Below are 26,765 nucleotides of genomic sequence, written 5' to 3' on the forward strand. Positions count from 1 at the left end.
TAGTGCATAAATATGTTTAAAATAAATATGACAACTTCGAAACTATTTACAAAGAGCGAGATTAACTCGAACCAAAATTCATAATTCAAGGTCCTCTAAAATCATTCATGACAAATAAATAAAAGTAATATTTAAAACTTTATTTAACGTCGAGTTGTTCAAAACATTAAATAATAGAAAACATATAAACTAAGCGGAAGTGTTGAAATCAAGTCCCAATGGCACAACAAACGAATTCCTCCCCTCATTCGCCAGCTTATATTTGCCCTTATCTGAAAAACATAACATAAGAAAGGGTGAGTATAATACTCAATATGTAACTCCATTTCCAAGGTTTGTCTGTGCATTCATGTCCAATAAATGCAAACATGTTGGTGGGACACACATATTTGATACCACTCTTAGGTAACACGAAGTTGTAATATGGTGTGGACCCATCGGTCCACGGAGATGTAACATAATGGTTGTGAACTTGTCAATTCACGGAGCTGTAATGTAGTTGTGAATTCGCCAGTTCAAGGAGCTGTAATATAGTTGTGAACCCATCGGTTTATGGAACTCTAATATAGTTGTGAACTCGTCAATTCACAGAGTTGTATTGTAGTTGTGAACCCATCGATTTATGAAGTTGTATTATTATGGTGTTAGGAGGGTAATCGAGACTTGCATTACATGGCAGTTTCATAGCATCAATAATATCCACAACATAAAAACATAGTACGTGTCTCAGGATCCTACACATATTCATATTGATCACATACAAAAGGCATCATGCTTCTAGAATTTACTTTATACTCATAACATATGATGCATCTCAATAAAATCCATTCAAAATTGACATCGTCATGTTATCTATGTCTTCGAGCTTAGAGACAATTTCAGTAGTAAGATTACTTACCTCAATTTATGTCCAAGCAAAATGAAATCCAAACTGTTCTTTATCCTTGAGTAAAATTCCTTGTACCAATCCCTAGAAACAAATTGAAGTTGACTTAAATTTTTAGGGCTTTTACCAAACATAAAACTCATGACCCCAAGAGAAACTTACCCAAACGTAGCTTGATACCACGTAAATTCCAAACTTTAATCAATAATTCAAAGCAAAATTCACCAAGAACGAATTCCAAATCCGATGGATGGCACTTTAACACCTCCAAAACTGGAATTCAAGACCAAAATATTATGGGTAAACATTAAATCTGCACTAAATTTAACGAGTAGTCCAGGTTAAACAAAACCCCAACAAATAAAATTCGCCAACACTCACAAAATACTCCCAAATCTTGCTAGACAGCAAGTTAATCCACCTTCAAAACCTCCAATATGCAGTCGACACGTGAAAGATTCAAGGATTTTAACTAAATATTAATGGGTCACCCTACAACTCATCCAAAAAAAAAAAAAAAACCCAAATCTCAAACTAAACAAGAACCCTACGTGCTCCTCAAACAAATCGGTGGCAGCAGCGGTGAAGGAACTCTTATTTAAGAGAACCTGCGAGCGGAAGCAAGATCTTTCCAAGCCCATTGTGAAAGAATAAATGCATTCACAAACATACAGAATAGTTATGCATATTCAAGAAAATTACAACATGCTTTCTTAATCAAATACAAAAGGAATTGGTAGACATACCCTTGAAGAACTCTTCTTCTGGAAATCTCTTGCTCTCGTGAGAATCGTCCGACAATATCTCGCTTTCGTGAACAACGTCTAGCAACCTCTCGCTGTTGTTACAATCAGGAATAGTCTGCTCCTAGAACAGCAACCCTTCGAAACTACCACTCGGCAACCTTGGTATTCTCAGAGTGAGAATCCAGGAGGTGTGGGCTCTATGTGAATTTGGTAGAGGGAAGGAGGAAGAAAATGATTGAACTACATGATCAAGTAAGTGGGAGAAAGGTTCTGTCTATCGCATAGACTGAGAATACTTGATCATTTAGTAATCTCTCGCTCTCGTGAGAATCGTCTAGCCAATCATCTAGCAATATCTCACTCTCGTGAGAATCGTCTAGTCAATTGTCTAGTAATATCTCGCTCTCCTGAAAATCGTTTAGCCAATCATTTAGTCTCTCGCTCAATCGTTTACACGATCGTCTAGCAAATCTCGCTCAATTGTTTACACGATCGTCTAGCAAATCTCGATTGATCCTTTAGTCTCTCGTGAGGACTATCGTATAATCGTTTAGTAAACGATTAGTGAAGCAATTAATGAAGCGATCGTTCATAAAATGGAAACTCTTTTCATTTTATCCTTCAATTCTTCAAAACTGAAATTAACCTCCCACTTGCACGGTTAATTGAGAAAGAAATAACCAACAAACAATTATCTTATAATTTTTTTTTTGTAAATAAATATAATAACTAACTTATCATATTATATTTATAACCTATAGTTTTAATATCACATCATATGTAACATTTAAACCATAGTGCTTTTCTCCTTTCTTTAATATAAATCATATTTATATAATTTCCTCCAATTAATGTATCTAATACATCAAATCAATTATATCACATATAATTGAACCAATTTAATTATATCATATATAATCAAATTCCCTCTTGTTAATTTGAATACTTCAAACTAACCTAAAAACTGATTCTCGACTTGAATCCATTGAGCAACCAAGGGGACCTTATGGACCTGTAGCTTGAAGCTCCAACGGTACGTGAATAACTGACTAAACTCTTTGGTCATGAGATCCACCATCCGTTAACTATTGGTCACTCCACTAAAGACCGACAGCTACACTCTTCGTACTACAAATATATTTCTGTATCCATATAACTAATAAACAGTGCGATGACCCTTCACAAATCGCTCATAAGTACAATTGGGCAAATTTATCGTTTTAGCCTTATAGCTACATCTAACTCCTTAAGTACCACTGATTCTTCTAATGAACAATATGTCATAGTCCTACTATGACTGAGTCCTTTCTTCCAAAGTGGTCACTATATTCAAGACTTCGAATCAACCCTTAAGGGAGCAATTTATCTACTTACCCCTACTTCGTGGAAGAAGTGAATTCCATCTTGTGTAGCTGAGTTCCTAGCTCTCCAATCAAACGAATCCCCAAAATGGTAGACTTGTTGAGTTGGCAATCTGGCCACTCTCACCCATACTAATCAAATGACCGCCCTCATAGGCAGGAGTTCCCAACTCACTCAGGATTAAGGTCATGTCATCTATGCTCATTTTAGTGAAATGTAATTCTCAATTATCAACGATGTTATATAAAGAAACTAATCATTTCATGATCCGGTCTTATACAAACTCTTTATATAGGATCTCCCGCTTGCATGTCTCCATATGAATGGTCAGGATCAGACCATTTGTAGCACTTTACAACACTTGTACCATCTACAAAGTGGGTCGTATCCGAAGTGTCACCAGGAGAAGGTATCCCTCCTTTATCCTTATACTACAGACCGTTTAAGTTATTACTTAAGGCATGATCCACTTATATGTCTCACATACATGGTTAAGTTACATGAAATAACCACGGATCTTCATTTATTGGATTTGAGTAAATGCATATAAAATAACATTTATTTTATCAATAACAATATGTGTACAAAATTTTTACAAACTATGAGACCATCGGGAGAATTAGGACACCAATCCCAATAATCTCCCACTTGTCTAATGCCTCGGGAGACCAATGTACAATATATAAAAACAGTACAATATACAATAAACAAGGGCATACTCTATACCCCAGTATCATCTCCCACTTGCCCTAGACAAGGTGCCGCATGTTCCGTAGACCCAGACTCTCCAGATGACCCTCGAACATTTTAGCCGTGAGAGCCTTTGTAAACGAATCAGCAACCTTCTGGTTCGACGCGATCTTCGTGACTATCACATCACCGCGATGCACAATCTCTCTGATCAATTGATACTTTCGTTCAATATGCTTCCCTCTTCGGTGACTTCGAGGTTCCTTAGAATTTTCCACAGCCCCACTGTTATCACAAAAGAGAGTGATTGGCAAAGACATATTTGGAACAACTTCCAAATCGGTAAGGAACTTCCTAAGCCAAACAGCCTCTTTAGCAGATTCACAAGCGGCTATGTATTTGGTTTCCATAGTGGAGTCTGCGATGCATCCTTGCTTGATGCTTTGCCAAACTACAACCCCTTCATTTAGAGTGAACAAAAAGGAAAATTGTACTACATAGCAACATTTTAGGTTGCATTTTGAAGATTGGCAAAAGAGAGTAATTTTCATAATAATAGCAAACTATATCATATCCATATGATCCCAGTTTTCAAAAATCCGAAAATGACCTCAATGATATTTGAACATACAGAGTCTGTGTATCTTGTAAGGATCAAATTCTTATCTCCATACACGAGCATATAGTCCTTCATTCTCTGAAGATACTTGATAATCGTTTTGATCGCCATCCAATGATCTAATCCTGGATTAGACTGATATCGACTGACAATCCCTACTGCGTAACAAATGTCAGGTCTAGTACACAACATTGCATACATGAGGCTTCCAACAGCCGAAACATAGGGAATCCGTCTCATTTCCTCAACCTCTTAAGGTGTCTTAGGACATTGTTCCTTGAACAAAACAATTCCATGCCTGAAGGGTAAAAAACCACTCTTGGAATTCTGCATCGAGTACCTGATCAACATCTTGTCAATGTACGATGTCTGAGACAAGGCCAACCTCTTGTTCTTACGATCATGAATGATCAGAATCTCTAGAACAAACTGTACCTCTCCCAAATCTTTCATTTGAAATTGGGCGGCTAGCCACGTTTTAATGTCAGTTAGAAACCCTACATCATTCCCAATGAGTAGGATATCATCCACATACAGCACCAGGAAAGCAACTGAGCTGTTGATGATTTTTTTGTAAACACAAGGCTCATCAACATTTTGATCAATGCCAAATGATTTAATCGCACTATATATCTAATGTTCCACGATCTAGATGCTTGTTTCAACCCATAAATGGACCTATTAAGCTTGTGAACTCTTTGCTCTTGATCTGGAACAATGAATCACTTTAATTGAGCCATGTAAATGGCTTCCTTAAGATTATCATTTAGAAAGGCAGTCTTGACGTCCATTTGCCATATCTCATAATCATAAAATATGGCTATGGACAGGAGAATCTTAATAGACTTCAACATGACAACAAGTGAGAAAGTTTCCTCATAGTTCACTCCTTCGACCTGGGTATAACCCTTTACCACGAGTCTAGCCTTAAAGATCTACACCTTTCCATCTACACCTCGTTTTCTCTCGTAGATCCATTTACATGCTATAGGTTTTACCCCGTCAAGTTGATCCACAAGTTCCCAGACGGAATTGAAGTACATAGACTCCATTTCCTAATTTATGGCTTTAGTCTACTCATCATTGTCAACATCTCTATTACTTGCTTATAGGACAATGGATCCTCAACTTCATCATCAGACATGATGTTTTGGGCTACAGTCAAAACCATGTAGCATTCTGGTGGGTTTGCAACCCTCCCACTATATCGAAGCAGTCTCAACTCTTGAGATGGTTGACTAGATAAACCGACATAAAATACTCTTATTGATCTATCAGTCTGTTCAACAACTCTTGTTGAACTCTCAGTAGTCTCATTATAAATCTCATTTAAAACAAGCTTTCTTCGTGGTTTATGATCCCTGATATGGTCTTCTTCCAAGAAGATAGCATTTGTCGACACAAACACCTTATTCTAACTTGGATCATAGAAGTATCTACCCCTTGTTTCTTTGGGGTAGCCTACAAAGAGGCAAATTTTCGAACACGATTCCAACCTTTTAGGGTTAGCCACAAGCACGTGGGTTGAACATCCCCAAATCCGGAAGTGGCATAAACTACCTTTACGACCTCTCTATAGCTCAAAAGGTGTTTCAAAAACATTCTTTGAGGGAATATTGTTCAAAATATAACATGCAGTCTCCACTATAAATCCTCAAAACGAGTCTGGAAGATGAGCATAACTCATCATAGATCGAACCATGTCCAACAGTGTTCTGTTTCTCCTTTCTAATACACCATTATGCTGAGGTGTACCTGGGGCCGAGAGTTGGGATGTGATTCCATGTTCTATCATATAGTTTTGGAATTCTAAGTCCATATACTCTCCACTACGATCAGATCATAGTGTTTTTATCTTCTTACCTAACAAGTTTTCAACTTCAGCCTTATACTCCTTTTAACTTTTCAAGAGCGTCAGACTTATATTGCATTAGGTATAGATACCCATATCTTGAATAATCATCTATGAAAGATATGAAATATTCATACCCACCTCGAGCTCAAACACTCATCGGACCACAGAGGTCTGAATATATAAGCTCCAAGGTTTCCTTGGCTCTATAACATTTTCTAGTAAAAGGTCGTTTGATCATTTTGCCTTCAAGGCATGATTCACATACCGACAATGAGTTTTCTTCTAAACCATTTAGAAGACCACATTTCACCAACTTCTCAATCCTATTGAGGTTGATGTGACCTAACCTTAGATGCCAAAGATGGGTGTTTTCCTTAGGAAAAACCTTGTCTTCTGGCAGTTGTCGCTGTTCTAAACATTTTAGTATAAGCAAGGCTTTTATGACTAACGACATTAGTACATACAAGTTATTTTCCATTGAACCAAAACCAATTTTCATACCATTCTTGAAAATAAACACTTTATTCTCAGAAAAGGAGACAGTATAACCTTGTTCAATCAGACAAGAAATTGAAATTAGGTTCCTCTTGATATGATGAACTACATAAACATTATCCGGTAACAGATAACGTTTCTTGTCCAAAAATAACTTCAGCCCACCTACAACAATAGCTGAAAGAACCTCACCAGTACCGATTCGAAGAGTCAACTCTCTATCTTCCAATGTTTTCCATAAATTAAATCCTTGGTAGGAAGAACTTATGTGATTAGTAACACCTAAATCAAATATCCAGGCAGAATCATCATTCTCTACTAAACACGTCTCCAAGACAAATAAATCACATTTACTGTCTTTAGACTTCTTCCTTTTCTGAAGAGTAGTGGGATCAGTATATATATCTTTTCCTCCCACTGAATATTTTATAACCTAGGGTTTAGTTTACTTAGAAAAAACACAGATAATGATTTTAACTAAGTGACTGTTTAGGTTTGCCCAAAAGTAACTCTTACTTTGGAAAGTTAAACACTTTTGATCATCATCATTAAACTCTTTAACGAAGTCTTTGACCAACTGTTGCATGCTTGCAGTAAATCTATCTAATTTATCTTTCCAGGTAGGTTCCCAGGCAAGGGTGTTCCATTCCCGTCAACTTAAATATCCCAGCCTAGCCAGAACCCACCTTAGACAAAAGGTTCTTTATAGATAGATTTTTTACAAAATTAATCTTTAATGGAAATCAATTTAATCATATTAAATCGATTTAAAAGATTAAACTTAGGTTTTTAACCTCATTAGAACCATGAATTTAGGTCTATCTCAATCAAATTTTAAAACCCTTTTAAAACATGAGTTCATCTAAGTTTGCATGCAACTCTTTCTTATTGATTTTAGTTCTAATTTCCATTATAACAGTTATAACAGGAAATAACTAAAACCAACCACAATACAAAGCAACACATACAAGACATTCATAACTCTTATAAATAAGCCTAAGTGTCATGCTCCCTACTTTTATATAACTCTTATATAATTAAAGTAATGAACCAAGCATACATGCTCTCATACACCCTTATACTATAACACTTATAATATGAAGATGATGCATGAATATGCTTAATGCATGCATAAATATAACTCTTATATTATATGATGCATGAACATGCTCTTATGTAATTTAATCGTTCAAACTACTATATCATAACTCTTACAATATAGAGATGATGCATGACAAATGCATAACCTATGGTAGGATTTAAAACTATATGACATATTCTATGACATATAATAAAAACATACATCTTATGTACATTCACCAAAATTAATGGACCGGGATGATTAGCCTAAAAAATTGGAAATAAATCTATCTATTACATTAAACTATCGAGTAAACCAGTTCAACAAGCGAATCGGGTCTTGAACCACCCAAGTGAAGCCTTCTTTGTGAGTTTAGTGAATCAATTGGAGGAACTCTTATTCAAGAGAACCAATAAGTGGAAGCAAGACCTTTCCAAGCCCATTGTGAAAGAATAAATGCATTCACAAAATACTCTTGAAGAACTCTTCTTCTGGAAATCTCTCGCTCTCGTGAGAATCGTCCGACAAAATCTCGATCTCGTGAGCAACGTCTAGCAACCTCTCACTATCATTACAATCACGAACAGTCTGTTCCTAGAACAACAACCCTTCGACACTACCACTCGGTAACCTTGGTATTCTCGGAGTGAGAATCCAGGAGGTGTGGACTCTGTGTGAATTTGGTAGAGGGAAGGAGGAAGAAAACGATCGAACTACACGCTCAAGTAATTGGGAGAAAGGTTCTGTCTATCACATAGACTGAGAGTACTTGATCGTTTAGTAATCTCTTGCTCTCGTGAGAATCGTCTAGCCGATCGTTTAGTCGTTCGCTTAATCGTTTACATGATCATCTAGCAAATCTCGCTCAATCGTTTACACGATCGTCTAGCAAATCTTGCTCGATCATTTAATCTCTCATGAGGGCTATCGCGTAGTCTCTCGTGAGTAAACGATTAGTGAAGCAATTAATAAAGCGATCGTTCATAAAATGAAAACTCTTTTCATTTTATCCTTTAGTTATTCAAAACTAAAATTAACCTCCCACTTGCACGGTTAATTGAGAAAAGAAATAACCAATAAACAATTATCTTATAATTGTTTTTATTATAATAAATAAATATAATAACTAACTTATCGTATTATATTTATAAACTGTAGTTTAATATCACATCATATGTAATATTTAAACCATAGTTCTTTTTTTTTTTTTAATATAAATCATATTTATATTAATTCCTCCAATTAATGTATCTAATACATCAAATTAATTATATCACATATAATTGAACCAATTTAATTATATCATATATAATCAAATCCCCTCTTTGTTAATTTGACCACTTCAAACTAACCCAAAAAACTTATTCTCAACTTGAGTCCATTGAGCTACTAAGGAGACATTGTGGACCTGTAACTTGAAGCTCCAACGCTATATGAATAACTGACTAAACTCTTTATTCACGAGATCCACCATCCGTTAACTGTTGGTCACTCCACTAAAAACCAACAACTGCACTCTTCGCACTACAAATATATTTCTGTGTCCATATAACCAATCAATAGTGCGATGACCCTTCACAAATCGCTCGTAAGTACAACTGGACCTATTTACTGTTTTGCCCCTGTGGTTACATCTAACTTCTTAAGTACCACTGATTCTTCTAATGAACAATATGTCATAGTCCTACTATGCTGAGTCCTCTCTTCCAAAGAGAAGGTGTGGTCATTATATTCAAGATTCAGAATTAGCCCTTAAGGGAGCAATTTATCTACTTACCCCTGCTTCGGGGGTGAATTCTGTCTTGTATAGTTGAGTTCCCAACTCCCCAATCAGACGAATCCGCAAAAAGGTAGGCTTGTTGAGTTGGCAATTTGGTCACTCTCACCCATATTAATCAAAAAACCGCTCTCATAGGTAGGAGTTCCCAACTCACTCAAGATTAAAGTTATGTCACCTATGGTCATTTTAGTGAAATGTAAGTCTCAATTATCAACGACATTATATAAAGAGACTAATCATTTCATGGACCGGTATTATACAAACTCTTTGTATAGGATACCCCACTGATATTTCTCCACATGAATAATCGGGATCAGACCATTTGTAGCACTTTACAACACTTGTAACATCTACAAAGCGGGTTGTATCCGCATGATCCACTTATATATCTCACATACATGTTTAAGTTACATGAAAGAACCACGGTTCTTAGTTTATTGGATTTGAGTAAATGCATATAAAATAACATTTGTTTTATTAATAACAATGTGTGTACAAAATGTTCGTGTACAAAATGTTTACAACGATCAACAAGCGGGACGCAGACTGAAGAGTGGTGGACAGCAGTGCTAAAAACCACACAACGATCGACAGATGGAACGATAGACAAATCTGTGGTGGACAACAGTGCTAAAAACCACACAACGATCGACAGATGGAACGATAGACAAATTTGTGGTGGCGGCGCATCTGCGACAGTCACCATGAAGATTGGCGGACTCTCTCTATGCTTGAACATCAATGATCGAATGACGATCGGTGGAGTTTCAATCGGACAGACCTAGTGGCTACGATGATCGAAGGCAGCGGGTAGGACTCTTCCAAAGGGAAAGAAGCTCCTCCCAAAAGCCTAGAGCGCATTCCAATTGATGAACGCACAGACTACCCTCCCCCTTTGACAATTATCCCTCAAGTCCTCTTGCTCCTTTGTCGCCTCTTCCCGAAGCCTTCACTAACCTCCTCCTCCTGCCTGATTCCGATCATCAGTCTCTAGAAACTTCACCTCACCAATCACCGCAACTCCATCCATCTTTGCCTCGCTCGCCCCATGTTGATGACCCACACGATTCGTATGCTGGTCCGTCTCATCAACCCCAAACCGAAGCTGGCGAGACATCTGGGGCATCACCGCATCATCAACCTCCACCATCCACAGTTGCTGTTATGATGAGCTTCGAGCTCTCCTTAGCCATGATCTTTTCGTCTTCCGTCAATCGCTCGCGGAGCTGCACTCTCACAATGCCACGCTGCGCCAAGCTCTGGTGAATGAGTAGCGCAACATATTCACCATCCGCCAGAATCAATGCCAACAGGCTGAGCATAACCACGAGTACTTTAATTTCTTAACTACATACTTACATGGCCCCGTGGTTCCTCCTCATTTGCGCCAGCCTCTATTCTTCCAAGAGCCGCTAGCCACTACACCACAAGCTCCTTCCCATGATGCGCCGCTAGCCCCTCCCAACAATGATTATCGACCACCAATGTAAATTTTGGGGTGTGTTTTGAAAGTTGTTCTCTAAATCTCTTCATTTTCTTTTACTTGTAATTTAGTTTGTGTTTGTTTTAAGTGTACCTTACGCCATATCGTTTTTACTTCTTAAATTCCAGTGGATATGTGTTTTTCTTTCCTTCCCTGTATTTCTTTGCCTTATGTACTACTCGCTTATCCTTTTGAAATTCATTCCTTTCAATCATCTTTTTGCGTTGTTAGCTTAGCAGCTACGGTGATATATATGCAATTACTTAATGCATCTCAGTTACATCACATGCTTCTTTTTACTCTAGAACCTTCTTCAATGCTTATCCATACAAAGCCTATGCTCAAGCCTCTTTTTCGAAATTTTTGAACAAGTTTGTTTCCTTTTTTTTACAAGTGCAATGAGGACCTTGCACCTCTGAAATTTGGGGGGTGGGAGAGGTTTGGGCAGATGCATTCACCTTTGAATTTTCCATCTTAAAAAAAAATTAATAAACTCCACTATCAGTGCAAAGGAAAATCCTAACCTGATAAGAGTTAAGTTGAGAAAAAAACATGCCCAAGTTGGATACTTCGCATGATACTCGTGCAGGTAAGCCAAAACGAAAGTAGGTTACTAAGATCAATGCAATTCATATATAATGAAATAAAGTCAACTCCACTGTATGGAAGGAGTAAAAACTTAGCCAAGATAAGAGCTGAGTTAAGCTTGGAACACAACTGTAGTTAGATTTTCACATGATACCCGTGGGGCAAGCCAAAACGAAAAGTGTGATCAAGTTCAGCGTCTTGAGCACAAAATAAATAATCGAACGCAAATTGTACCCCTCTGCAAGAAACGCGTGTTGTTTTATAAAAAAACAAAAAAATGGGGGACACAAAAATTGTTTAAATCTAGAAAAATACTTTTGAGCAAAAATTTGTTGAATCTAAGACTAAGAAAAGATTTCCCTGAAGAAACGACCAAGAGTTAAAAGAAACAAAGGATTTCAAAGAGATTATATAAAGCTAAAGCATTTTGAGCAACTAGTTGGTGTAATGCGATGAGTTAAGTTGAGTTTGAATTTCCTCAGTATAAGATGTGCTTGAGAACAAGCATTATTCTAAATTTGGGGGTATGATAACGTATAGAAATACAAGTTATTTGTGCCTCTTTCCTATAATATACGATAACGAGAAGGAAGAAAATGAGCCAATCATGAGTAAATTTATGTGAAAAAATCAAAGTTGCGTTAAGGTACTTAAACACACCCACTGACCACATTTCATGGGCAAAGTGTGCCAAAGCTTGTATTTTGCAGGAAAACTTAGAAACATCGCATGCGCTGATCCTTTAAGAAGTATGCAGTGGACGCATGCCTTAGGATTTCTCAGTTGATACTCTGACAAATTTCCTAACCATTGACCATGATACATCATTGACATTCTACCAAAATAGCGCAAGGCTCTATAAATGGAAAATCAGCACTAGAAGAAAAGAGGAGAGCCGAAGGTCGAGAGTTGCAGAAAACATTCCACTTTCACTCCCACCCCATTTCATCATCGAAGGATCATCAAAGAAAGATTCTAAGATTCGCCACTTCATCCACTACATCAAAGCCAGTAGTCTTTACCATTATCTATTGCTATCAAGAGATTGATATCAACTGTGAATTCATTTCATTTTTCTGCTATTTACGTGTCGTAGTACTTGCTTAACTAGGACATTAGACAACTTGTATTCGAATTCTTCTACTAGCTTAATATCATTATCATGATCATCTTTATCTCGTTTCACATTTGTTCATTTGTCATTACCTTTCCCATGAATCATTAAACTCTATAGGGCAAGAGGAAGGTCACTCTCACGATTTAAATGATGTTTCAAGGTTCTATCATGATCGCTCAACATATTTTGAAGTTACACTTTCCTGTGAAAGTAGAGATAAGTAACATAACCAATGTCTCGAGAGAGAAATGGTAATAGAACTTGTTAAATGAAGAAAAAAATGTTTATGGAGGTAGAAACAATCTTACATTCTAAGTACTCCTTCTTATGTGTCATAGAATTATGACCAGTGGAGACAATCACCGACAAGTGTGCGCCAATCAGGATTATGGACCATGATAGCATCTTCAATAAGATTTATTGAGTCGGTAGTCACCTTCCCTCGAGGCCTTTCATATCTATATATTTCCCTCGTTTAGTATACGACATCACACATTTACTCACTTGTGACTCTTATCAGGTTTTTGGTTACTTAGAATTTCCTTATCGCATTTTATTTAGCTTTAACATAAACAAATTGCATCTTTTAATTCCTTTGCATGAATCATTGTTTTTCAACGCAATCACTTCAAATCCCTGTGCTCGACCTTAGGTTATCCTAAGACACTCATGATCAGGTTTCACTAGGTCGATGAATGAGAAAACTTGTGGTTGGTGTATGTTCACTAAGTTTATCGCATAGACTCATTATCACATAGCAATTTTGAGCTACGAAATCATCACAGCTTTTATTCACAAGTTTTTTGCGTCGTTGCGGGGAAAATGCGGTCAGTGGGTATGTCTTAAGTATCTTAACGCAACTTTTATTTTTTCACATAAATTCACTCATGATTGGCTCATTTTATTCCTTTTTGTTACTGCATATTCTAAGAAAGAGGCATAAATAACTTTATTTCTACACGTTATCATCAAACAACTTCTACAAATGGTTCTTGAGTTCTTTCAATTCTGCTGGAGCCATTCTATATGGTGCTTTAGAGATAGGATGGTGTCTAGCTCTAACTCGATCGTAAAATCAATTTCTCTGTGTGGCGACAAACCTGAAAGATCCTCCGAAAACACATTCCGATATTCTCTCACAACTGGTTCTAATATCAAGACAATCTCAGCTTTCGTATGAGAGTTAAAAATCACCTCCTTATGAGGGCAATCTATATTAGCATGGTTAGCAGCCAACCACAATCTATGCCTAATATTACGTCGAAATCTTGAACGTCTAAAACTATTAAGGTCACATCCAGTGTATGACTTACTATTTCAATCTGACATGCTTTTATCTTTTCATTTGCTAACATAGTTTCTCAAGACGGAGTAGGAACTGGTAAGACATCATGTAATGACTCTAATTCTAAAATGGCATACTTTACAAATAATGAAGATATAAACAAATGGGATGAGCCAAAATCAAATGATGCCAATGCATAGTGTCTCAAGATTGGGAGCATACCTATCACCATTGTTCCTGCTTTATATGCCTCTCAACAGGTCGTAGTGTTGTTTCCTGTTCAAATCCTCCTAATTAGACCTTGAAGGCTGGCCTTACCACCTGACGTGCTCCTGGTAGGACATTTGTCAATCGTATGCCTCTCCTCTTTACAAAGATAACAAACCCCGCTTCCAGCCAAACAATGCCCCCCAGTGGCGTCTCTCACAGGAACCACAAACAAGCTTGCTCATCTCCATCAGGCTAGACGTAGACATTTGCTGCTTAAAGTGCCGTAATGACTCGGCTAAACTCGAACTTTTTTGCGGAGGCTTGAAAGCTTAAAGGTCCTAACCCTTGTGACTTTATGTGTTCCCTCTCTGACTAGGAGTCCATCTCTACAGCCAAACGAAGTGTGCCTCTGCATGGGTGGTCGGCTAGAAAGCCCGCATGAAACCACGTATCTCACTCTTTAAGCCCTGGATAAATCTCTCTGCTCTCTTAACCTCTGCGACGACCAATTCAGGAGCAAAGCATGACAATCTTTCATAGTTCTGGTCATATTCTTCAACCCTCATTTGGCCTTGTTTCAGGTTTAAGAACTCTTGTTGTTTAGCATTCCTCGGGCTAGTAAAGAAATATTTTGTGTAAAAGCGTTCCTTCAACTGCTTCCATGTTATTGATCCAACATCAGCATCTATCATCCTTTCAGCAGATTGCCACCAAAATTGCAGCATTATTGGTGAGCAAGAATACTGCATGTTGTACCTTTTAATCGTCTAGGCATTTCATGTAACATAAGATTGTCTCTCTAAAAGATAACCACAATTTTGCCTTGGTAGGGTCCTTCTAGGCACTTCATGTAACGGAAGATCATCTCTATAGAAGATAACCACAATTCTTCCTTGGTAGGGTCCTTCAGTAACCTTTTAAACGTTCGAGGATTATACTTCCCAAAATCCCTCAAATGCTTGGTTTCGACGGACATATCCTACAGATTCTATTGTGAAAAGAGCCTTGAGAGCAGAAACCTCCTGAGGCGGTGCCCGCTGGGTTAACATCTCTTCTAATATACTCTTAAATATCTCTTCCAACTGGATTGTCATTGTAGTAAGTTCAATCTAGGTGACAGATGCATCAAAGGGTGGGTATACTGTCGTCTATCCTTCATTCTCGACAACATCTTCAATGGGTGGGTGACATCCACCCCTTGTACCAGTTCTCCCTCTTTGACCATTTCTTCTTGCACTTCGACGTGGCAACATTTCCTAACATTCACAGTCAACCTCTTTCAATTCTCAGTCAAGAAAATGGTCGAATATTACCTTTAAAGAAAACAGGCGAAGTTATACACATATAATTTTAGACATCTGATGACGAGCAGAAATGCACGTCATTATAGGCCTTTTATTTAGAATTATGAGGGCTGTTAAGTAGAAGATGTGGCGATTAAGAATTCATGAGAAAACGAGCTTGTGTCGATCGACATTAAGAATCTTAGCTAACCCACTATTATACGTTATTATGCGTTCAATTGTTTATTTGTGAGCAAACACAGGAATCAATTGCATGCGGTGAATCTCGCCATCGCAGAGGCGTCACATACGCTCGACGCATGGATATTGCGGCCATTAACTGCATGCGCCCATCGCATAAAGGTTGCGGCTACAGAGTATAATCATAATAAAGGGATGACCACAAAGGTGGTGGAATGCGGTGATACTCCGGAAACCAAGCATGAACGCATGCCTCAGAAGTATCAAAAGATGATGTTGACATTTCACCTGCCACGCTGTTAGCAGCAGAGATTCAGAGCAGGTCCACCACGCCGTTAGCAGCAAAATTTCAGAGAAGGACCATTAATGTTGTCGGCGATCAAGGTCTATAAATAAAAGCCTTAGAGCCTAACTTCGGATCATCCAAAGTTCCCCGCCTGAAGGTATCCCAGGCTCCCTGCCTTCGGGCAGATCTTTGTGATCCAGACAAAAGCGCGAGAAGATAGCCTTGAGAATTCTTCATTCCTTCATTCATTCCGAGTGACGACCGGAGCCTTCGCCGGAGCCTACTCCATGGCACCACCGGCAGCCTTGACACACATCTGATGGAAGCAAGATATTGCTTCCATCTGGCCCTCCATATCTCTTTTATCCTTGTATTGTATTACATTGTGGCTTAAGAGATTAATACATTTTATGATCAATGCATTTCTATATTTTCCTTCGATTCCATCTCCATCTTCATTTACTAGCATCCTTTACTTTCATTGCATCCCTAAGTAAGACCACTAGAGTATCGCATACTTAATCATGCGGCATAGACATATGAAGCATGTAACAAACCACCGAGAGGTGTGTGTTGCGCAAGTGTTGTGAGAAAATCCTATTTGCTTAGTGTGAAGCTGTAGCAACACTTGTCTATAAGCAGAAGCAATGCTTGTCTATGAGTAGAATCAACAGCAGCCAACTGCCCAGGAGGGTAAGTAATTGATCGCATTAAGAAAAATAAGCGAGTGTTCACTAGAGATAGGAATAATCTTACGTCAACCATGTTTATGTGATTACCTTGTCTTATGAGCGCATCATTCATCATTAAGGCATACTTAGGAGAGTAGTCTAAAAACCAAATCTAAACTCGGGAGAGCAGATTGGATCGCATAAGCAAGAATGAGGACTTAGGAATAAGCTCCGTTTGCTAATCCACAGCGTATGCACCATTTAAGTAGGATATGGTGGTATACGGTCATCTTGCTTATATGTGAGAGCACGTAAGCGGGAATAGAGACTTAGAAATAAGGCCTCTCAACACTATCGCATATACATCGCATACGTCTTCGTCAAGTGTGTATAACATGATCACATAACTTGCATTAGCTGGGGTTACCCTTGCGGTCTAGCTTAGTGTTGCGGTGAAGACATCCCCGCCATTTTATCTATTTTTCCCATACATCTTATTACGCGTTAACAATTGTCGTGTCTCTACCTCTCAGTCATACTTCCACTACTTTATCTGTTAGTTAGGAGTAGGAGTAGAACATAGCCCATAACCCACAACATTCTTTTATTCTTCACCGCAAACACACTACCGCATAACATTTAGCTACAAGTTCCTGAGTTCGACATCAGATCACCCGAGAAACTTGCGATCTCCTTATACTTGGCGAGAGAGCAAGAAAACTTATGATAGGAACACGTGGTCATTGCACATGAGATTAACACTTACTTTCCATTCCAACGCATGACCACCGATGCATGAGAACAAACGCATAGCCTAAGACATGCATCATAATATGCGTTCCCAAATTTTTATCATCAACATCTTATTAAGAGACATACTTGGCGAGAACGCAAGATCTGTGAATGGCCATAGGGGACATACATTCTGGACTTACATTGTAAGTCCGACTACAAAACCTAAAACTTAAGCTCTGATACCAACGGTAACGACTCGACTTTTCAAGGAATCAACTAGGGTCATTAGCTCATGTATGCAAATTTAAAATCATAGCAAAACAAACATAGTGCACAAATGTGTTTAAAATAAATATGGCAAAACTATTAATAAAGAGAGAAATTAACTCAAACCAAAATCCATAACTTGAGGTCCACTAAAAACATTCATGAGAAATAAATAAAGGCAATATTTAAAATTTTGTTTAACATCGAGATCTTATTCAAAACATTAAATAGTAGAAAACATATAACATGAGCAAAAGCATTGAAATCAAGTCCCAGTGGCACAGCTCATGGATTCCTCCTATCGTTTGCCAACTAATCTTTACCTTTACCTTAAAAACATAACATAAGAAAGGGTGAGTATAAAGCTCAGTAACTAACCTCATACGGTGTGAATGCATTGATCCACAGAGCTATAACATAATGGTTGTGAACCCATTAGTTCACGGAGTTGTAATGTAGTTGTGAACTCGTCAATTCACAAAGTTGTAATGTAGTTGTGAACCCATCGATTCATGGAGCTGTAATATAGTTGTGCATTCGTCAATTCATGGAGCTGTAATATAGTTGTGCATTCGTCAATTCATGGAGCTGTAGTGTAGTTGTGAACCCATAGGTATACAGAACTGTATTATAATGGCATTAGAAAGGTAATGGTCACGTGCATTACATGGAAGTTCCATAGCATCAATAAGATCCACAATATAAAAACATAGTACGTGTCTCAAGGTCCCATATGAGGTTATCTATGTCACGGGGCTCGAAAGCAGGTTCCAGTAGCAAGATTACTTACCTCAATTTATGCCCAAGTAAACTAGCAATCCAAACTCTTCTTTATCGTCAAGTAAAAGGAAAATTGACAAAAATCGCCCTTTTTAAATTTTAGTTTTCAATTTTAGACCATTTTTAAAACGATTATTTTTTTTACCCCACAATTTTGAAAACTAAATAAAATTACCCTAATGCCCTTCACATTTCAAAAATGACTCAAACCCTCCAAATCCCCACTCTCACTATTTTCCCTTGACATTTTCGGTCATCATCATTTCCCCCTATCATTTCCTAAATCTCACTCCATTTATCTCCATTTCCATTGCCATTTTCCTTTTCATTGAAGATTATTTGAGATTTTTCAACTAATCAGGTATGGGTTTTCATTTTTTTCACTCAATGTTACTTTATCTTAGATGCTATAAAATGATTGTTTGAAATCTATGTTAGATCTATGTTGAATGTTATTTTTTTTTCCTAAAAACATCATTTACAACGTTTTTTGAATAATTTTGGGCCTAAAAATGAGTTTCCAGAAATCGGTCTTACCCGACCGGGCTTCATATGATGGTGACCGAATATGTGATCGGGCGAAGAAGATTGGGAAAGATTTGGGGAAGATTTGAGGAAGTTTGGTGCTCGGTGCTAGACCGGCCGGGCCCCTATGTATATTTTGACCAAGTATGGGCGGGAAAGAGAGGAAAGGATAAAAGGGAGGGGGGCAAAACCAGGTAGGGGTAGGTGGCACTCGATCGGGCTTCATACGAAGATGACCGGGTATGTAACCGGCAGAGAAGATTGGGGAAGATTTGAGGAAGATTGGCACCCGGTGCTAGACTAGCCAGGCCCATGTATAATTTGATCGGGTATGGGCAGGAAAGAGAGAAAAGGAGGAGGAGGAAGGGGGGAAAATTGGGTAAGGGTAAGGGTAAGGGGCACCCGGCTGGGCTGCATACGAGGGTGGTCGGGCTTAATACGAGGGTGACCGAGCGAGGAAGATTGATATGTGGCCCGGTCCGGAGCCCGACCGGGTATTGGACCGAGCCAAAATCCAGAAGTGAGGACTCCCCATGAAGGCTCGACCGGGACAGGTAGAAGGAGTGGAAAATTGGTATATGACCCGGTCCTGAGCCCGACCGGCTATTAGACCGGGCCAAAATCCAGAAGGGAACTCCCCGTGAAGGCTCAACCAGGACCGGATAAGGGGAACGAAATGGGTAGACTCGATCGGGACCGAGTAAAGGTAGGTGTAGGAATGTATCAGCAACAACGGAAGCAATCATTAAAACACTCTAACTCATTAATTTTGGCAAAATATAAAGCATGTTCTTGCAGAAAAAAAATGAGTTTCAAGACCTACCTCTTGTAGAACTTCTTCAAAGCTTGTTCTCCAACTGCAATCTTCTCCAAATCTTGTTGCAGACTACCTTAAGATCTTCCTCACTATTCTCTTAGTGCTCTAGATTGAGTTGTGGGACTTAAAACAAGCTTGAATAAAGAGATGAAGGAGAATAGCTCACATCAGCAATCTTGTTGAAGAACCCTTTCTTCAGCCCGAATTTTCTCAAAAATTCTCTCTTGATTGCATGCCCATAATTCACTCCAAACTCTTCAATATATTGTAGATCAACATGTAAGGGAGAGAGTTGCATGAGTTGCAGCTCATGCTTGGAGTAACACAAGGCAAACTTGATGGCTTTTTTGTGAGCAAGTAAAAAGATGGATAATGGAAAACATGGTTTTTCCATTTTGTGTTTTGTTTTTTCAAATTTTCAATTTTGTCACAAAATCAAATTTTGATTTTAAAAACTGAAAAATAAAAGTAATTTCATAAATAAAATTTTAAATTAAACTTAATTAATTTAATATCAAATATTGAATTAATTTTAACACATATCCATATTTATATATTTAAATCATATTTAAATATAGATTCTTCTATTCCGTTTAATTCTCAAATTAAACACATAATGATATCTCATATAATTATTAATTCTCCTATTTCTAATTTGAACGTTTCAAATTAACTTATCATGCTATTCTAGCGATATTCCATTATGAGCTAATAAGGGGACCTCGCAGACCTACAAATCATGGGCTCCAACGAGATTAATTGGCTAAACTCATTAGACCAAATTAATCCCCATTCGTTAACTAATGGGTCACCCAACTAAAGCCCATAGTTGCACTCCTCACTGTAGATATCAGCAAGTCGACCCTTTACATGTTGTTCATAATAACGGCTGGGTCAAATATCTATTTTAGCCCCACGATTACGTCTTATTCCTCAAATCCCTACTGATCCTCTAATGAACAACTGGTTGTGATATTCCATTATGAGCTAATAAGGGGACCTCGCAGACCTACAAATCATGGGCTCCAACGAGATTAATTGGCTAAACTCATTAGACCAAATTAATCCCCATTCGTTAACTAATGGGTTACCCAACTAAAGCCCATAGTTGCACTCCTCACTGTAGATATCAGCAAGTCGACCCTTTACATGTTGTTCATAATAACGGCTGGGTCAAATATCTTTTTTAGCCCCACGATTACGTCTTATTCCTCAAATCCCTACTGATCCTCTAATGAACAACTGGTTGTGATCTAATCACTAAACCAAAGTCTCTCAGCCCAGTGAGAGAGTGGGACCCCTTGTTCAAAACCTGGATTCAATAGAGAACAATCTTTCTCCTATCCCTAAATCGGGTAGGCGTGAACTCTATCTTGCACCCCATGTCCCCAGCTATCTATTAGGTCTTACCCCTAAAATGATAATCTTATTGAGTCGGCGTTGTTGAGCCAACCCTCACCTATGCAAATCTAAGGGTAATCCCGAATAAGCAGAGTTCATAGTTAGCTCCGGATTAAGATCGAGTTACCTAGGTCATCTAGGTGAAATAGTCAGTCTTATACAGTAAACAACGTTATAAAGTAAGGGTGACTTATTTCTTAGTCAAATCTTATGTAAACTCATTGCATAGGATGCCCTCACTCCTCATGTCATAATATGTACGAATTAGGATCACATCGTATGTAGCACTTTACAACTCTTTGTAACAACTACAGAGTAAGTCGCATCCAATGGTGTTATCAGAATAAGGTACCCAATCTTATTCATGTATCATAGATCATTTTGACTATTTACTCGAACCTGATCCACTTTTATGTCTCCACATAAAGTTCAAGTACCCATGCAATAGTCCTGAGTCTTAGTTTTTTGGATTTAAACTTTCATACAATTTACGAAATCAATAATAAGTATATTGATTATAGAAAATGTTTATCATTTTACAAACTGTGAGTTTTAGGACATAAAACCCAACAGTAGGGGGCGCTCGGCCGAAAGGGTACGGCCGGGCCGGGAGTTTCACCTATCGCTTCTAGTTTTTGGCCCGGTCTTGGACCCGGTCGGGTATAGGACCGAGCCAAAATTCAGAAGCGAAGGGGACGGGTGGTCTAGAGCAGGAAAAGGGCAAGCGAGACCGGGTAGGGGTAGGCAATCACTACTGGTTTTTGGCTCAGTCCCGTACCCGACCGAGTATAAGCCGTGCCAATTTTTTTCTTTATATTTATATATAATTTTTGTTCTTTTAAGTACTCATTGATGTTTAATGTGTTGTCTTCTAATTTATCTATTTCATGAAAAACATAGGTTATAATGGAACTAGATATGAATGTTCATCTTAATGACCATTTTCCTACAACCCTTTCATGTTGTTCCCACATAGAAAAGACTATCCCTAAAATTAAGAAAAACATGTTTTGGTCCTCTCCTTGACATAAACATCATCTTCAATAGACCACTAATTCATTATAATTTTCTTCGAGAGGTAAAGGAATCTAGGAGCGATGTTATTAGCTTTAATCTTAATCTTATGGGGAATAAAGTATCCTTCAACCAAGTAGAGTTTAACCTTATTACAAGACTAAAACATCAAACTAGAACTGTGAGGGGAGAAAAATCTTTTGTTAGACTTAGAGCTAAGTATCTAAATGATAATGAGGGCATGAAGGCATACAAGTAACTTGAAATATTTATATTCCTGCAGGTCATATTTAAATGCTGAACCAGGATTTTCAATTTGTAAGACTTCAAATTTAGGTAACTTCTTGTATGATTCTTCTAGTGACCCCCAAATAAGCACTAATGTTTCTTCCCTTGCCCTCCATGCCTTGTCGTAACTTAAACGCACATCATACTTTTGTTTTATATCCTTCACAATGTCCTTCGGTCTATAGGAACGACTAACATCTTTAAACTTCGACGAAATTAAATGTTCGAGAACCCAACTAGAAGCTTGTCTATGATCGTTAGTCAATATTTCATTTCTACATGTATGGACATTGTCATGCTTAGAGAAATTAAATATCTCACAAATTTTCAATTTAACGACTCGAAGTCTTCATTTGCATTCTTCAACTAAGTATATAACTTTGTATAATGTTGTGGTCGACTTCTTCACCCTAAACTGAAAATTACCTCTAATTGCTAACATAGATAACCACATTTTTAAATCATTCTTAGATATAAATATGTCACCAACTTGCATATCTTCAGAAGAATAAGACTGACCTGACATAGTGATTGTGCTACTAGAAGGATGTGATAAGTCATGACCTGTTACATGTGACGAGCCTCTGTAGTCTTCGATTGTTCGTTCTTCTGTATGAGGTGTATGGTGGGTATTAGTCTTGGGTTCCTCTCCATCATCCTTCTCCCTCCAAAACTAATCATTGAAATATTGACATTGGTCTACATCATCCCAAAGTTATGAGTCGTCAAATTACTAGGCGACGAAGTAAGTGATGGGTTAAAATATGTGAGAGAAAATGGATTATCCGACTCCATCTTCCAATGTAGTGGCCTAGATGTTGAAGGGATTTCTTCAGTTCGTCGAACATGAATTTTTTGGATGAAATCTTTGATTTGTTGAATGATACGTAAAGAGGTATTAGGTCAGGAATTCATTATAGGTCGTGTCCAACTCAATGTCAAACCCCCACAACTCTCCTCTATCGTAATTCACTCTCCTCCATCGTAATTCTTTTTTCTTTCATTCCAAACACCACCGAAACAAATCCAAATACGAGACATTTCCTACAATTTATATAAAAAATGTATTGATATAATATAGTTAAAGAAAAAGCAAAATTTAAAAAAAAAAACAAGAAGACAAGCAAAATAAAAAAAAAAACTAAAATAATAATAATAAAATGATTCTATTTTTTGGCCCGGTCGTTCACCCGGGCCAAAAAAACAAAATCATGTTTTTTTGTGCGCCCAATCGGGCTAGGGTTGACTCTACCAGGCCCGGACCCGAGAAAAACCCAATGAAGCCCGGTCGGATCACCGGTGAGGGGTCAATCACTTTGTTCCATTCTCGCGAATCAAACTTATTCCAACATTTATTTTGCTCCCAGTGAAGCCCGACCGGGTTCGGGCAATTTGAACTCATTTTCTTTCTACCCGGTGAATACTCGGTGAGACCTAGTCGGTATCAAACTTATTCTAATATTTAAGTAAAATTCCTTGAACCAATCCATAGAAACAAAATGGAGTTAACAGGACTTTAACCAAACATAAAACTCACGACTCCAAAAGAAACTTACCCAGGCGTGGCTTGATCCGAGATAAATTCCAAACTTTACTCAATAATCCGAACCAAAATTCACTAAGAACGAATTCCAACACCCGATGGACGACACTTTTAACACCTCCAAAACCAGAATCCAAAACCCAAATATCATGGGTAAATATTAAATCCGCACTAAAATTAATGGGTATTCCAGATTGAACAAAACCCCAACGAATAAAATTCGCCAACACTCACCAAACACTCCCGAATCTTGCTAGGCAGCGAGTTAACCCACCTTCAAAACCTCCCATCTACAGTCAACACATGAGGGATTCAAGGATTTTAACTAAATATTAATGGGTCACCCCATAACTCATCTAAAAAACCAAAATCTCTAACTAAACAAAAACCCTACCTGCTTCTCAAACAAATCGACTGCGGCGGCGCAACGCAGACCAGAGCGTGGTGGACGGCAGTGCCCGCGACCGCACAACGAGCGACGGACGGAACCACCGACAGATCTGCAGTGGCGCGATCTGCGACAGCCACCGTGAAGACCAGCGGATTCCCTCTGCTCCTGAATGCCGGTGATCGAACGACGACCGACGGAGCTTCAATTGGACGGACCTAGCGGCTGGGGCTCGGCGACGGCGGGTTTCTTCTTCTTCCTTTTTTTTTTTTTTTTTTTGCACGCTTCTCCAGGCATTTTAATATATATTTATATAATGACTTTAATTTCCTTTTTTAATCCTAACCCTAATAAATGTATATCTTTATATATTTTCCTTTTTCGGCACAAATCCATAAATTAAATATTGAAATCTCCCCTTAAATCATTTAATTCAAATCAATATTCCCAAATCCTTTTCAAAATCCTAAATCTTCGATCTTTTAGGATTAAGGAAAAAAATTTGAATTAATATGACCACAAAGTATAAATATAACTTCATTTTATTCAAAACAATTAAATTAGAATTACCTTAGCAAATTAATTAAATTTTTAAATCTCCAAATTTTAGAATGCATCCAAATAATTGAGATAATTAAATTAAAATTATTAAAAAATTGAGATGTCACAATTATGCCCCCAAACAATAGAACTAAAAGCTTGTTTAACCACATGAATAAAGTGCATATACGTGCACCTTTTGGCAACATGAATATAGTTCAACTTACATAAAACATGTATCATGATTAAGAGGTGAGGTCAAAGGTTGAATCTCTCATCTCATGAAAATTTATGAACCTATTAGATAATTTTAAAAGTCTAACCAAATATAACACAAGTCTAAAAGTTCAAGGCTTAAACTTCTAATTTAACCTAAAACGTATGTAGTATGTCTTTGGATTTTGAAATTTGTATCTAATAGATCACTAAACGTTATAAATGTTAATTTCTAAGGTCTTATTTGATACCTATTTGACTTTTGGTTTTTTAATTTTGAAAATTAAGTTTACAAATGTTACTTCCATTCATTGAATTCTTTGTTTCATTTCCTACTTTTTAGTAGTATTTTCAAAGTCCCAACAAGTTCTGAAAAATAAAAAAATAGTTTGTTTAAAAACTAGAATTCAAATGTTTACTTACAAACGATGAAACGATGGTAAGGAAATTGTGACAAAACAAGCACCATTTTAAAAAGCCAAAAACTAAATACTTATTAAATGGGGCTTAGACTTTCAATTTTGTTTCGAATGTCTTTGACATAATCAATAATTTTCAAAATGAATGGATCTAAATTAAACTTTGTATGTAATATATCATTAAACTTTTGATTTTGTGTCAGTAGGTTTGTGAGTTTGAGGATTTGGTAAAAACTATTATATACAAAACTTAAAGTTCAAAGACCTATTAGGCAACTCTTAAAATAGAGAAATCCTATTTGACACAAAGTTGGTTATTGATTTAAATATAAAATCAAAAACAAGAGATTTAATAAAAGATGGTTATATTTTATGTTTTCAATATTTTCAAGTATGTGTTTGGTCGTGGATTTGACCATTGGGTTCTTGTTAAAAAAATGTTCATAATATACAGACATACTTACGTATACATGTATATATATACAAGAAATAATGGTTACGATAGCTAACAAAAAAAAAGTGCTATAAAAGACGTTTTATAATCTTTCTGTAGAGCTATAATGGATGTTATAGTAGAGTACGAAGATATATCATGTATATATGGCTATGAAAACATTCAATAGCATTAGTCATTAAAGTTATCTTTAACATATAATAGCTTGACTTATTGCTCTCTTAACTATATAATAATCTTTTCTTAATGCTTTCTTTGACATATGGTAACTTTCTTTAAGGCTATTGTATCATATATATATAGCTTTAATCTTATGCTATAACAAACTGTTGGGCTTGATAGACTTAATAGGTTGTGTGAAAACACTGTCTTCTTGAAGAAAAATTAATTAGGCTTAGTTGAAAGCCTGGCCCAATCAGAGAAACCAAATACCACTGATGGAAAGCACTTGAACAAAAACACTGTGCTAAAAGCACAATCCACGTAAAGAATGATCTTCACTCTACACTTTGATGGCTGAGATTAACTTCAAGCACTCAGGAAAAAACAAACACTTCAATGACTAACCCTTTCTTTTCTTTGTTGCAGAAGGAAACCGAGAAAGAATAGAGGGAGAACCAGAGGGAAATGCTATTGGTCTTCGTCTAGACGATTCTCACCTTCATCGCCTAGACGATGAAGGTGAGAATCGTCTAGACGATGAGGTAAGATTCGTCTAGACGATGAGGTAAGATTCGTCT

At 37.4% G+C, this 26,765-nt stretch overlaps 1 long non-coding RNA gene across 5 annotated transcripts; it reads right to left on the bottom strand.

The window, feature by feature from the left end:
* LOC120074051 (uncharacterized) lies at positions 1–24,722 on the bottom strand. Of its 5 annotated transcripts, none has more exons than XR_005480874.2 (5): positions 24,403–24,706; positions 18,019–18,228; positions 1,049–1,159; positions 899–970; positions 1–272 (listed from the first exon to the last, which is right to left on the bottom strand). It is a non-coding gene; the product is annotated as an uncharacterized LOC120074051 (long non-coding RNA). The 5 variants fall into 5 exon arrangements; XR_016528571.1 differs by having other exon boundaries at positions 18,019–18,193; positions 24,403–24,705; XR_005480876.2 differs by lacking the exon at positions 1,049–1,159 and having other exon boundaries at positions 24,403–24,705.
* Positions 24,723–26,765: the final 2,043 nt, after the last annotated feature.

This window comes from Benincasa hispida, chromosome 3 (assembly GCF_027475165.1).
Source record: "Benincasa hispida cultivar pf3 chromosome 3, pf3_genome.v1.1, whole genome shotgun sequence".
Taxonomy (NCBI): domain Eukaryota; kingdom Viridiplantae; phylum Streptophyta; class Magnoliopsida; order Cucurbitales; family Cucurbitaceae; genus Benincasa; species Benincasa hispida.